We start from the raw sequence: 12199 nt of genomic DNA on the forward strand, positions 1-12199 counted from the left end.
TCAGTTTTTGGCCATTATAGTTTAAAATTAATACATGCTACAGTAATTAAAACCCATGCATTTTATGTGCTCATTTGTCCCGCTTATTACACCATTTAAATTACATCCCTATCACAATTTATGGCGCCGATTTTTTTTTTTTTAATTGTAATTTTTTTTATTTTTTTTTAATACAAAAATGTATTTGGGTAATTTTAGTTTGGGAGGTAAATAGCCAATTTTAGATGTAATGTAATGTTTTTTTTTATTCAATACAGGTATGTGGGTGCAGTTTACTATTTGGCCACAAGATGGCCACATTCAAAAAATTCCTGGATGCGAACGATGTCGCATCTAGGAACTAAAAAGAAGAGAAGAAGTTTCCTGGGGGCAGAAATACCACGCTCTCTGATGAGAAAGCGTCGGTATTTCTGCCGGGGACTTAGATCGGTGAATGGGAATTATATTCCCATTCACTGATCGGGGGGGCAGCGGGAGGCAGCGGGAGCGCGCGGGGGCACCCGATCGCGTGCACCACACGGCTGCAGCACCACTGCCTATCTGGACGGATATATGCGTCCAGATATGGCGAAGTGGTTAAAGGGACTCCGAGCAGTGCAGAAACTATGGAAAGATGCATATTATTTTAAAGCTCTCTTTCTCCTCTTTCCAATGATATATAAACCACCGCCCTACGTCTTTTAGTTTTCGCTAGTTTCGCGATTGAAATTGCCGCAGCCGCGATTTCGATCGCGAAAATAGAGAAAACTAAAAGGCGTAGGGCGACGATTTATGTGTAGTCAGAAAGAGGAGAAAGAGAGCTTTAAAATGATATCCATCTTTCCATAGTTACACTGTATTACACAGGGCGACTTTTTCTCAAAGTCAGCAGCTCCATTCAGCAGAAAAAGTCGCCCTGTGTAATACAATGCAACTATGGAAAGATGGATATCATATTAAAGCTCTCTTTCTCCTCTTTCTGAGGACAACTAAATCGTCGCCCTACGCCTTTCAAAATCGCGGCCGCTGCAATTTCAATCGTGAAAATAGCGAAAATTAAAAAGGCATAGGGCGGAGGTTTATATATCATTGGAAAGAGGAGAAAGAGAGCTTTAAAATGAAATGCATCTTCCCATAGTTTCTGCACTGCTCGGAGTCCCTTTAAGAGTCCAACTTGTGATCATATCTAAGCCAGATATAACTATACAGAATCTGTGGAAAAATCAGCCATAAAGACATTATTTTTTAAAGACAGTAGAGCTGAACAAGATGTTATCTGCTTTAGGTATTAATTTAGAGGGGGAGAGGTTATATACTCTTGTTTCCCCCATTCCTTTAGATCAGTGATCCTGAAACTAAGGCCCGCGGGCCGAATGTGGCCCCCTGAGGCTTTTTTTACCGGCCCCCCACACACAAAACGGATTACTTATAGATGCAGTCTGCTGCATCTTTAAATATTGGTGCACTGCATATAGAATAGCAGTTCTGGCACCACCCATCCACATGGAAGTCAGAAAGCAGTCATTTGATGGCTTCAGGGTTGTGCTCCAGGCTTTTGCAGGGCATTGGGTGACATGATGGCTCACATATGACTTGCTATGTTAGGGTCACGATATGTGCACTGTATTGGTGGTATTGGTATAATATCTGCACATGCTATGTTGGAGGGCATACTACCTGCACATGCTGTGGTGGAGGGCACAATATCTGTACTTGCTGAGTTGGGGGCATAACATCTGCTCTGGTTAAATGGGAGACATGAGGGCTTCCCATGTTAATAGGTGCTGTCTACAATACCTAGGCTCAATGTTATGTTTTTTCTACATCATTTCATGTATACTCCGGCCCCCCATCAGTCTGAAGTATGTTGACCCAGCCCTTGACCCCCCAAAAATTAGTTTACTAATCTTCCAGCTATTCTGAATAGAGATAATCAATGTATTCTATACCAGTTTCCAAAACAAGCATAAGTGAATCCAATTCCAAAGTATTTTTAAGTTTCTCTTTTATTTGAAGGAAACCTGTAAGGAGGAAAAAAAAATTATACCGGCAGGGGGCCAGTAGAAGCCCCAGGTAAGTTATTTTTTTTTTTCTTTTCTCCTTACAGGTTTCCTTTAATTATCATACAAGCTCAGCACAGAGTAGCGACGTTTCAGAGCAGACCTCCTTTATCAAGCTATGCTGCACCTTAAATGGTTAAAAATACTTTGGATGGTGCCAGTTTCAACAGATTACTATTGATTGATCCGTGGTGCTTCCAGATCTACCTGGCCGCATCCATCTGAAACCTAGGGAGTGCTTCACAACAACTTTACTGATCCAATTGCACATAAATAATCCAAGCAGAATTCATACAATCAATTTGATCAGGTGATTGATTTGAATGGTTGTTGATGATGATCATGTCTTACATATGCTTCCTGTTTTGGCTTATAAAGGAACTTTAAGTGAAACGTGTCATCAGCCATTCAGGTACTAGTTACCTGATAAAATCAATCACATCATTATTTGACCCAGGCAAGGGTTACAAGCATCTACCAGACCATTTGTTATGTTGCTGTATAACATTGTAAAACAATACTTATGCATAAAGAGAGTGTGTGTGTGTGTGTGTGTAGGTGTGTGTGTGTGTAGGTGTGTGTGTGTAGGTGTGTGTGTGTGTGTGTGTAGGTGTGTGTAGGTGTGTGTAGGTGTGTGTGTGTGTAGGTGTGTGTGTGTGTGTGTGTGTGTGTGTGTGTGTGTAGGTGTGTGTGTGTGTGTGTGTAGGTGTGTGTGTGTGTGTGTGTGTGTGTAGGTGTGTGTGTGTGTGTAGGTATGTGTGTGCAGGTGTAGGTGTGTGTGCAGGTGTGTATGCAGGTGTAAGTGTGCAGGTGTAGGTGTGCAGGTGTAGGTGTGCAGGTGTAGGTGTAGGTGTGTAGGTGTAGGTGTGTGTGTAGGTGTGTGTGTAGGTGTGTGTGTAGGTGTGTGTGTAGGTGTGTAGGTGTGTGTAGGTGTGTGTGCGTGTGTGTAGGTGTGTGTAGGTGTGTAGGCGTGTGTGTAGGTGTGTAGGTGTGTGTGTGTAGGTGTGTAGGTGTGTAGGTGCGTGTGTAGGTGTGTAGGTGCGTGTGTAGGTGTGTAGGTGCGTGTGTAGGTGTGTAGGTGCGTGTGTAGGTGTGTAGGTGCGTGTGTAGGTGTAGGTGTGTGTATAGGTGTGTGTGTGTGTAGGTGTGTGTGTGTAGGTGTGTAGGTGTGTAGGTGTGTGTGTGTAGGTGTGTAGGTGTGTGTGTGTGTGTAGGTGTGTGTAGGTGTGTGTGTAGGTGTGTGTGTGTAGGTGTGTAGGTGAGTGTGTAGGTGTGTGTGTGTAGGTGTGTGTGTGTAGGTGTGTAGGTGAGTGTGTAGGTGTGTGTAGGTGTGTGTGTGTGTAGGTGTGTGTGTGTGTAGGTGTGTAGGTGAGTGTGTAGGTGTGTGTGTAGGTGTGTAGGTGAGTGTGTAGGTGTGTGTAGGTGTGTAGGTGTGTGTGTAGGTGTGGGTGTAGGTGTGTAGGTGTAGGTGTGTAGGTGTAGGTGTGTAGGTGTAGGTGTGTGTGTAGGTGTAGGTGTGTGTAGGTGTGTGTGTGTGTGTGTGTGTGTGTGTAGGTGTGTGTGTGTATGCAGGTGTGTGTGTGTGTGTGTGTGTGTGTAGGTGTGTGTGTGTGTAGGTGTGCGTGTGTAGGTGTGCAGGTGTGTGTGTGTGTGTGTAGGTGTGTGTGTAGGTGTGTGTGTAGGTGTGTAGGTGTGTGTGTGTGTGTGTAGGTGTGTGAGTAGGTGTAGGTGTGTGAGTAGGTGTAGGTGTGTGTAGGTGTAGGTGTGTGTAGGTGTGTGTGTAGGTGTAGGTGTGTGTGTAGGTGTAGGTGTGTGTAGGTGTAGGTGTGTGTGTGTGTAGGTGTGTGTGTGTGTAGGTGTGTGTGTAGGTGTGTAGGTGTGTGTGTGTGTGTGTGTAGGTGTGTGAGTAGGTGTGTGTGTAGGTGTGTGTGTAGGTGTGTGTGTAGGTGTAGGTGTGTGTAGGTGTAGGTGTGTGTAGGTGTAGGTGTGTGTGTAGGTGTGTGTGTGTGTAGGTGTGTGTGTGTAGGTGTGTGTGTGTAGGTGTGTGTGTGTAGGTGTGTGTGTGTAGGTGTGTGTGTGTAGGTGTGTGTGTGTAGGTGTGTGTGTGTAGGTGTGTGTGTGTAGGTGTGTGTGTGTAGGTGTAGGTGTGTGTAGGTGTAGGTGTGTGTAGGTGTAGGTGTGTGTAGGTGTAGGTGTGTGTAGGTGTAGGTGTGTAGGTAGGCGTGTAGGTGTGTGTGTGTAGGTGTGTAGGTGTGTGTGTAGGTGTGTAGGTGTGTGTGTGTGTGTGTGTGTAGGTGTAGGTGTGTAGGTGTAGGTGTGTAGGTGTAGGTGTGTAGGTGTGTGTGTGTAGGTGTGTGTGTGTAGGTGTGTGTGTGTAGGTGTGTGTGTGTAGGTGTGTAGGTGTGTGTGTAGGTGTGTGTGTAGGCAAAGGCGGGACAAGGTCCTCCAGCACCCAAGGCTGAGACACCAAAGTGCGCCCCTCCATCCCTGCCACCCCAGCCATCACACACTGATTGCTATTAGACTAAGAGGTGCCACAGGGCCCACAACCTCCCCAACACCTTAATCTCTAGTTATCTGGCTTGCAGTCACTGCTATGTATCCCCTTTTCTTATTTATTTCTGCTTCAAACACAATTAGGAATGACAGCTGAATGGATTGTGCGCCCCCTCCTACACTGCGCCCTGAGGCTGGAGCCTCTCCAGCCTATGCCTCGGCCCGGCCCTATGTGTAGGTGTGTGTGTAGGAGTGTGTGTGTGTAGGTGTGTGTGTGTGTAGGGGTGTGTGTGTGTGTAGGTGTGTGTGTGTAGGTGTGTGTGTAGGTGTGTGTGTGAAGGTGTGTGTGTGTGTAGGTGTGTGTGTGTAGGTGTGTGTGTGTAGGTGTGTGTGTGTGTGTAGGTGTGTGTGTAGGTGTGTGTGTGTGTGTGTGTGTAGGTGTGTGTGTGTGTGTGTAGGTGTGTGTGTGTGTAGGTGTGTGTGTGTGTAGGTGTGTGTGTGTGTAGGTGTGTGTGTGTGTGTAGGTGTGTGTGTGTAGGTGTGTGTGTAGGTGTGTGTGTAGGTGTGTGTGTGGGTGTGTGTGTGGGTGTGTAGGTGTAGGTGTGTAGGTGTGTGTGTAGGTGTGTAAGTGTGTGTGTAGGTGTGTAAGTGTGTGTAGGTGTGTAGGTGTGTGTGTGTAGGTGTATAGGTGTATGTGTGTGTAGGTGTATAGGTGTGTGTGTGTGTAGGTGTGTGTGTAGGTGTGTGTGTAGGTGTGTGTGTAGGTGTGTGTGTGTGTGTGTAGGTGTGTGTGTGTGTAGGTGTGTGTGTGTGTAGGTGTGTGTGTGTAGGTGTGTGTGTAGGTGTGTGTGTGAAGGTGTGTGTGTGTGTAGGTGTGTGTGTGTAGGTGTGTGTGTGTAGGTGTGTGTGTGTGTGTAGGTGTGTGTGTAGGTGTGTGTGTGTGTGTGTGTGTAGGTGTGTGTGTGTGTGTGTAGGTGTGTGTGTGTGTAGGTGTGTGTGTGTGTAGGTGTGTGTGTGTGTAGGTGTGTGTGTGTGTGTAGGTGTGTGTGTGTAGGTGTGTGTGTAGGTGTGTGTGTAGGTGTGTGTGTGGGTGTGTGTGTGGGTGTGTAGGTGTAGGTGTGTAGGTGTGTGTGTAGGTGTGTAAGTGTGTGTGTAGGTGTGTAAGTGTGTGTAGGTGTGTAGGTGTGTGTGTGTAGGTGTATAGGTGTATGTGTGTGTAGGTGTATAGGTGTGTGTGTGTAGGTGTGTGTGTAGGTGTGTGTGTAGGTGTGTGTGTAGGTGTGTGTGTGTGTAGGTGTGTGCGTGTGTGTGTAGGTGTGTGTGTGTGTGTGTGTGTGTGTGTAGGTGTGTGTGTGTGTGTAGGTGTGTGTGTGTGTGTAGGTGTGTGTGTAGGTGTGTGTGTGTAGGTGTGTGTGTGTGTGTAGGTGTGTGTGTAGGTGTGTGTAGGTGTGTAGGTGTGTGTGTGTAGGTGTGTGTAGGTGTGTGTAGGTGTGTGTAGGTGTGTAGGTGTGTGTGTAGGGGTGTGTAGGTGTGTGTGTAGGTGTGTGTAGGTGTGTAGGTGTGTGTGTAGGTGTGTGTGTAGGTGTGTGTGTAGGTGTGTGTAGGTGTGTGTGTAGGTGTGTGTGTAGGTGTGTGTGTAGGTGTGTGTGTAGGTGTGTGTGTAGGTGTGTAGGTGTGTGTGTAGGTGTGTGTGTAGGTGTGTGTGTAGGTGTGTGTGTAGGTGTGTGTGTAGGTGTGTGTGTAGGTGTGTGTGTAGGTGTGTGTAGGTGTGTGTAGGTGTGTGTGTGTAGGTGTGTAGGTGTGTGTGTGTAGGTGTGTGTAGGTGTGTGTGTGTGTGTGTGTGTGTAGGTGTGTGTGTAGGTGTGTGTATGTGTGTAGGTGTGTGTGTAGGTGTGTGTGTGTGTAGGTGTGTGTGTAGGTGTAGGTGTGTGTGTAGGTGTGTAGGTGTGTGTGTGTGTAGGTGTGTGTGTGTGTAGGTGTGTGTGTGTGTAGGTGTGTGTGTGTGTAGGTGTGTGTGTGTGTAGGTGTGTGTAGGTGTGTGTGTGTAGGTGTGTGTGTGTGTAGGTGTGTGTAGGTGTATGTGTGTGTGTAGGTGTGTGTGTAGGTGTGTGTGTGTGTAGGTGTGTGTAGGTGTGTGTGTGTGTAGGTGTGTGTGTGTGTAGGTGTGTGTGTGTAGGTGTGTAGGTGTGTGTGTGTGTGTAGGTGGGTGTATGTGTGTGTAGGTGGGTGTATGTGTGTGTAGGTGTGTGTAGGTGTGTGTGTAGGTGTGTGTAGGTGTGTGTGTAGGTGTGTAGGTGTGTGTGTAGGTGTGTAGGTGTGTGTGTAGGTGTGTGTGTAGGTGTGTAGCTGTGTGTGTAGGTGTGTAGCTGTGTGTGTGTGTGTAGGTGTGTGTGTGTGTGTAGGTGTGTGTGTGTGTGTAGGTGTGTGTGTGTAGGTGTGTGTGTGTGTGTGTAGCTGTGTGTGTGTGTGTGTAGCTGTGTGTGTGTGTGTGTAGCTGTGTGTGTGTGTGTGTAGCTGTGTGTGTGTGTGTGTAGCTGTGTGTGTGTGTGTAGCTGTGTGTGTGTGTGTAGCTGTGTGTGTGTGTGTGTAGCTGTGTGTGTAGCTGTGTGTGTGTGTGTAGCTGTGTGTGTGTGTGTAGCTGTGTGTGTGTGTGTAGCTGTGTGTGTGTGTGTAGCTGTGTGTGTGTGTGTAGCTGTGTGTGTGTGTGTAGCTGTGTGTGTGTGTGTAGCTGTGTGTGTGCGTGTGTAGCTGTGTGTGTGTGTGTGTAGCTGTGTGTGTGTGTGTAGCTGTGTGTGTGCGTGTGTAGCTGTGTGTGTGTGTGTGTGTGTAGCTGTGTGTGTGTGTAGCTGTGTGTGTGTGTGTGTAGCTGTGTGTGTGTGTGTGTAGCTGTGTGTGTGTGTGTGTAGCTGTGTGTGTGTGTGTAGCTGTGTGTGTGTGTGTGTGTAGCTGTGTGTGTGTGTGTGTGTAGCTGTGTGTGTGTGTGTAGCTGTGTGTGTGTGTGTGTGTAGCTGTGTGTGTGTGTGTAGCTGTGAGTGTGTGTGTAGCTGTGAGTGTGTGTGTAGCTGTGAGTGTGTGTGTAGCTGTGTGTGTGTGTGTGTAGCTGTGTGTGTGTGTGTGTAGCTGTGTGTGTGTGTGTGTGTGTGTGTGTGTGTGTGTGTGTGTGTGTGTGTGTGTGTGTAGCTGTGTGTGTGTAGGTGTGTGTGTGTAGGTGTGTGTGTGTAGGTGTGTGTGTGTAGGTGTGTGTGTGTAGGTGTGTGTGTGTAGGTGTGTGTGTGTGTGTGTAGGTGTGTGTGTGTGTGTAGCTGTGTGTGTGTGTGTATGTGTAGCTGTGTGTGTGTGTAGCTGTGTGTGTGTGTGTAGCTGTGTGTGTGTGTGTGTGTGTGTGTAGCTGTGTGTGTGTGTGTGTAGCTGTGTGTGTGTGTGTGTAGCCGTGTGTGTGTGTAGCTGTGTGTGTGTGTGTGTGTGTAGGTGTGTGTGTAGGTGTGTGTGTGTGTGTAGTCAGGTGACCCTGGATAGGAGCCCAATATGGTATAGTGTGTCTGGAAAGTGAGCAATGTAACTGGAAAGTAAAATGAGGTAATCACAAACCCAGGATGCTATACAGCAACCACCCAGCAGTCGTGTAGTTGGTAGGTTCCTCTCTGTAAAGGTTGCTCTCTCTATATTAACAGGTTGGGACCAAAATCCCATCCCTAGAATGGAGGTCAACACAACAATGGAAACAGGGTAAGAGGCTCCTAATGGAGTAATATGTGTATATGTGTGTGTAGGTGTAGGTGTGTGTGTAGGTGTAGGTGTGTGTAGGTGTAGGTGTGTGTAGGTGTAGGTGTGTGTGTGTGTAGGTGTGTGTGTGTAGGTGTGTGTGTGTAGGTGTGTGTGTGTAGGTGTGTGTGTGTAGGTGTGTGTGTGTAGGTGTGTGTGTGTAGGTGTGTGTGTGTAGGTGTGTGTAGGTGTAGGTGTGTGTAGGTGTAGGTGTGTGTAGGTGTAGGTGTGTGTAGGTGTATGTAGGTGTAGGTGTGTAGGTAGGCGTGTAGGTGTGTGTGTAGGTGTGTAGGTGTGTGTGTAGGTGTGTAGGTGTGTGTGTGTGTGTGTGTAGGTGTAGGTGTGTAGGTGTGTAGGTGTGTAGGTGTGTAGGTGTGTGTGTGTAGGTGTGTGTGTGTAGGTGTGTGTGTGTAGGTGTGTGTGTGTAGGTGTGTAGGTGTGTGTGTAGGTGTGTGTGTGTAGGCAAAGGCGGGACAAGGTCCTCCAGCACCCAAGGCTGAGACACCAAAGTGCGCCCCTCCATCCCTGCCACCCCAGCCATCACACACTGATTGCTATTAGACTAAGAGGTGCCACAGGGCCCACAACCTCCCCAACACCTTAATCTCTAGTTATCTGGCTTGCAGTCACTGCTATGTATCCCCTTTTCTTATTTATTTCTGCTTCAAACACAATTAGGAATGACAGCTGAATGGATTGTGCGCCCCCTCCTACACTGCGCCCTGAGGCTGGAGCCTCTCCAGCCTATGCCTCGGCCCGGCCCTATGTGTAGGTGTGTGTGTGTAGGAGTGTGTGTGTGTAGGTGTGTGTGTGTGTAGGGGTGTGTGTGTGTGTAGGTGTGTGTGTGTAGGTGTGTGTGTAGGTGTGTGTGTGAAGGTGTGTGTGTGTGTAGGTGTGTGTGTGTAGGTGTGTGTGTGTGTGTAGGTGTGTGTGTGTGTGTAGGTGTGTGTGTGTGTGTAGGTGTGTGTGTGTGTGTGTGTAGGTGTGTGTGTGTGTAGGTGTGTGTGTGTGTAGGTGTGTGTGTGTGTAGGTGTGTGTGTGTAGGTGTGTGTGTAGGTGTGTGTGTGGGTGTGTGTGTGGGTGTGTAGGTGTAGGTGTGTAGGTGTGTGTGTAGGTGTGTAAGTGTGTGTGTAGGTGTGTAAGTGTGTGTAGGTGTGTAGGTGTGTGTGTGTAGGTGTATAGGTGTATGTGTGTGTAGGTGTATAGGTGTGTGTGTGTAGGTGTGTGTGTAGGTGTGTGTGTAGGTGTGTGTGTAGGTGTGTGTGTAGGTGTGTGTGTAGGTGTGTGTGTAGGTGTGTGTGTGTGTAGGTGTGTGTGTGTGTGTGTAGGTGTGTGTGTAGGTGTGTGTGTGTGTGTAGGTGTGTGTGTGTGTGTAGGTGTGTGTGTGTGTGTGTAGGTGTGTGTGTGTGTAGGTGTGTGTGTGTGTGTGTGTGTGTGTAGGTGTGTAGGTGTGTGTGTGTGTAGGTGTGTAGGTGTGTGTGTGTGTAGGTGTGTAGGTGTGTGTGTGTAGGTGTGTGTAGGTGTGTAGGTGTGTGTGTAGGGGTGTGTAGGTGTGTGTGTAGGTGTGTGTAGGTGTGTAGGTGTGTGTGTAGGTGTGTGTGTAGGTGTGTAGGTGTGTGTGTAGGTGTGTGTGTAGGTGTGTGTGTAGGTGTGTAGGTGTGTGTGTAGGTGTGTGTGTAGGTGTGTGTGTAGGTGTGTGTGTAGGTGTGTGTGTAGGTGTGTGTGTAGGTGTGTGTGTAGGTGTGTGTGTAGGTGTGTGTGTAGGTGTGTGTGTAGGTGTGTGTGTAGGTGTGTGTGTAGGTGTGTGTAGGTGTGTGTGTGTAGGTGTGTAGGTGTGTGTGTGTAGGTGTGTGTAGGTGTGTGTAGGTGTGTGTGTGTGTGTGTAGGTGTGTGTGTAGGTGTGTAGGTGTGTGTGTAGGTGTGTAGGTGTGTGTAGGTGTGTGTGTGTGTAGGTGTGTGTAGGTGTGTGTGTGTAGGTGTGTGTGTGTGTAGGTGTGTGTAGGTGTGTGTGTGTGTGTAGGTGTGTGTGTGTGTAGGTGTGTGTAGGTGTGTGTGTGTAGGTGTGTGTGTGTGTAGGTGTGTGTAGGTGTGTGTGTGTGTGTGTAGGTGTGTGTGTGTGTAGGTGTGTGTGTGTAGGTGTGTAGGTGTGTGTGTGTGTGTAGGTGTGTGTGTGTGTAGGTGGGTGTATGTGTGTGTAGGTGTGTGTAGGTGTGTGTGTAGGTGTGTGTAGGTGTGTGTAGGTGTGTGTGTAGGTGTGTGTGTGTGTAGGTGTGTGTGTAGGTGTGTAGCTGTGTGTGTAGGTGTGTAGCTGTGTGTGTGTGTGTGTGTAGGTGTGTGTGTGTGTGTAGGTGTGTGTGTGTGTGTGTAGGTGTGTGTGTGTAGGTGTGTGTGTGTGTGTAGCTGTGTGTGTGTGTAGCTGTGTGTGTGTGTGTGTAGCTGTGTGTGTGTGTGTAGCTGTGTGTGTGTGTGTGTAGCTGTGTGTGTGTGTGTAGCTGTGTGTGTAGCTGTGTGTGTGTGTGTAGCTGTGTGTGTGTGTGTAGCTGTGTGTGTGTGTGTAGCTGTGTGTGTGTGTGTAGCTGTGTGTGTGTGTGTAGCTGTGTGTGTGCGTGTGTAGCTGTGTGTGTGTGTGTAGCTGTGTGTGTGTGTGTAGCTGTGTGTGTGCGTGTGTAGCTGTGTGTGTGTGTGTAGCTGTGTGTGTGCGTGTGTAGCTGTGTGTGTGTGTGTGTGTGTAGCTGTGTGTGTGTGTAGCTGTGTGTGTGTGTAGCTGTGTGTGTGTGTGTGTAGCTGTGTGTGTGTGTGTGTAGCTGTGTGTGTGTGTGTGTAGCTGTGTGTGTGTGTGTAGCTGTGTGTGTGTGTGTGTGTGTAGCTGTGAGTGTGTGTGTAGCTGTGAGTGTGTGTGTAGCTGTGAGTGTGTGTGTAGCTGTGAGTGTGTGTGTAGCTGTGTGTGTGTGTGTAGCTGTGTGTGTGTGTGTAGCTGTGTGTGTGTGTGTGTGTGTGTGTGTGTGTGTGTAGCTGTGTGTGTGTAGGTGTGTGTGTGTGTAGGTGTGTGTGTGTAGGTGTGTGTGTGTAGGTGTGTGTGTGTAGGTGTGTGTGTGTGTGTAGGTGTGTGTGTGTGTGTGTAGCTGTGTGTGTGTGTGTGTGTAGCTGTGTGTGTGTGTAGCTGTGTGTGTGTGTGTAGCTGTGTGTGTGTGTGTGTGTGTAGCTGTGTGTGTGTGTGTGTAGCTGTGTGTGTGTGTGTGTAGCTGTGTGTGTGTGTGTGTAGCTGTGTGTGTGTGTAGCTGTGTGTGTGTGTAGCTGTGTGTGTGGGTGTGTGTGTGTGTGTGTGTGTGTAGTCAGGTGACCCTGGATAGGAGCCCAATATGGTATAGTGTGTCTGGAAAGTGAGCAATGTAACTGGAAAGTAAAATGAGGTAATCACAAACCCAGGATGCTATACAGCAACCACCCAGCAGTCGTGTAGTTGGTAGGTTCCTCTCTGTAAAGGTTGCTCTCTCTATATTAACAGGTTGGGACCAAAATCCCATCCCTAGAATGGAGGTCAACACAACAATGGAAACAGGGTAAGAGGCTCCTAATGGAGTAATATGTGTATATGGTGTTAAATTTAATAGGTGGCTTACCTCAAGAAAGATGTCTAAGCATTACCTTGTACTCATACTCTGCTGCGTGATCATTTTTTTTTTATTGTATTCCTGTATTGTCATATTGCTATATGTCACCCCTAAATATTGTATGTAACCTAAACTAATGTCCAGTGCTGTGTAATATGTTGGCGCTTTATAAATACAACAAATAAATATTCACAAATGGAAATTTTATTTGCACATTATATACATGCATATTACTTCATCGGGCGCCTCTTACTCGGTTTCCACTATTATGCAAAAAGTACCAAGTCCAAT

The 12199-nt window shown here is 47.7% G+C and overlaps 1 protein-coding gene across 3 annotated transcripts in view; it reads right to left on the reverse strand.

Annotated features, from left to right (window-relative positions):
- The window catches only part of POLR3A (RNA polymerase III subunit A), a 109553-nt gene that overhangs the window by 93176 nt on the left and 4178 nt on the right, over positions 1 to 12199 (reverse strand). The gene's annotated exons all lie outside the window — the stretch shown is intronic.

Source organism: Hyperolius riggenbachi, chromosome 10, assembly GCF_040937935.1.
Source record: "Hyperolius riggenbachi isolate aHypRig1 chromosome 10, aHypRig1.pri, whole genome shotgun sequence".
NCBI classification, from domain to species: domain Eukaryota; kingdom Metazoa; phylum Chordata; class Amphibia; order Anura; family Hyperoliidae; genus Hyperolius; species Hyperolius riggenbachi.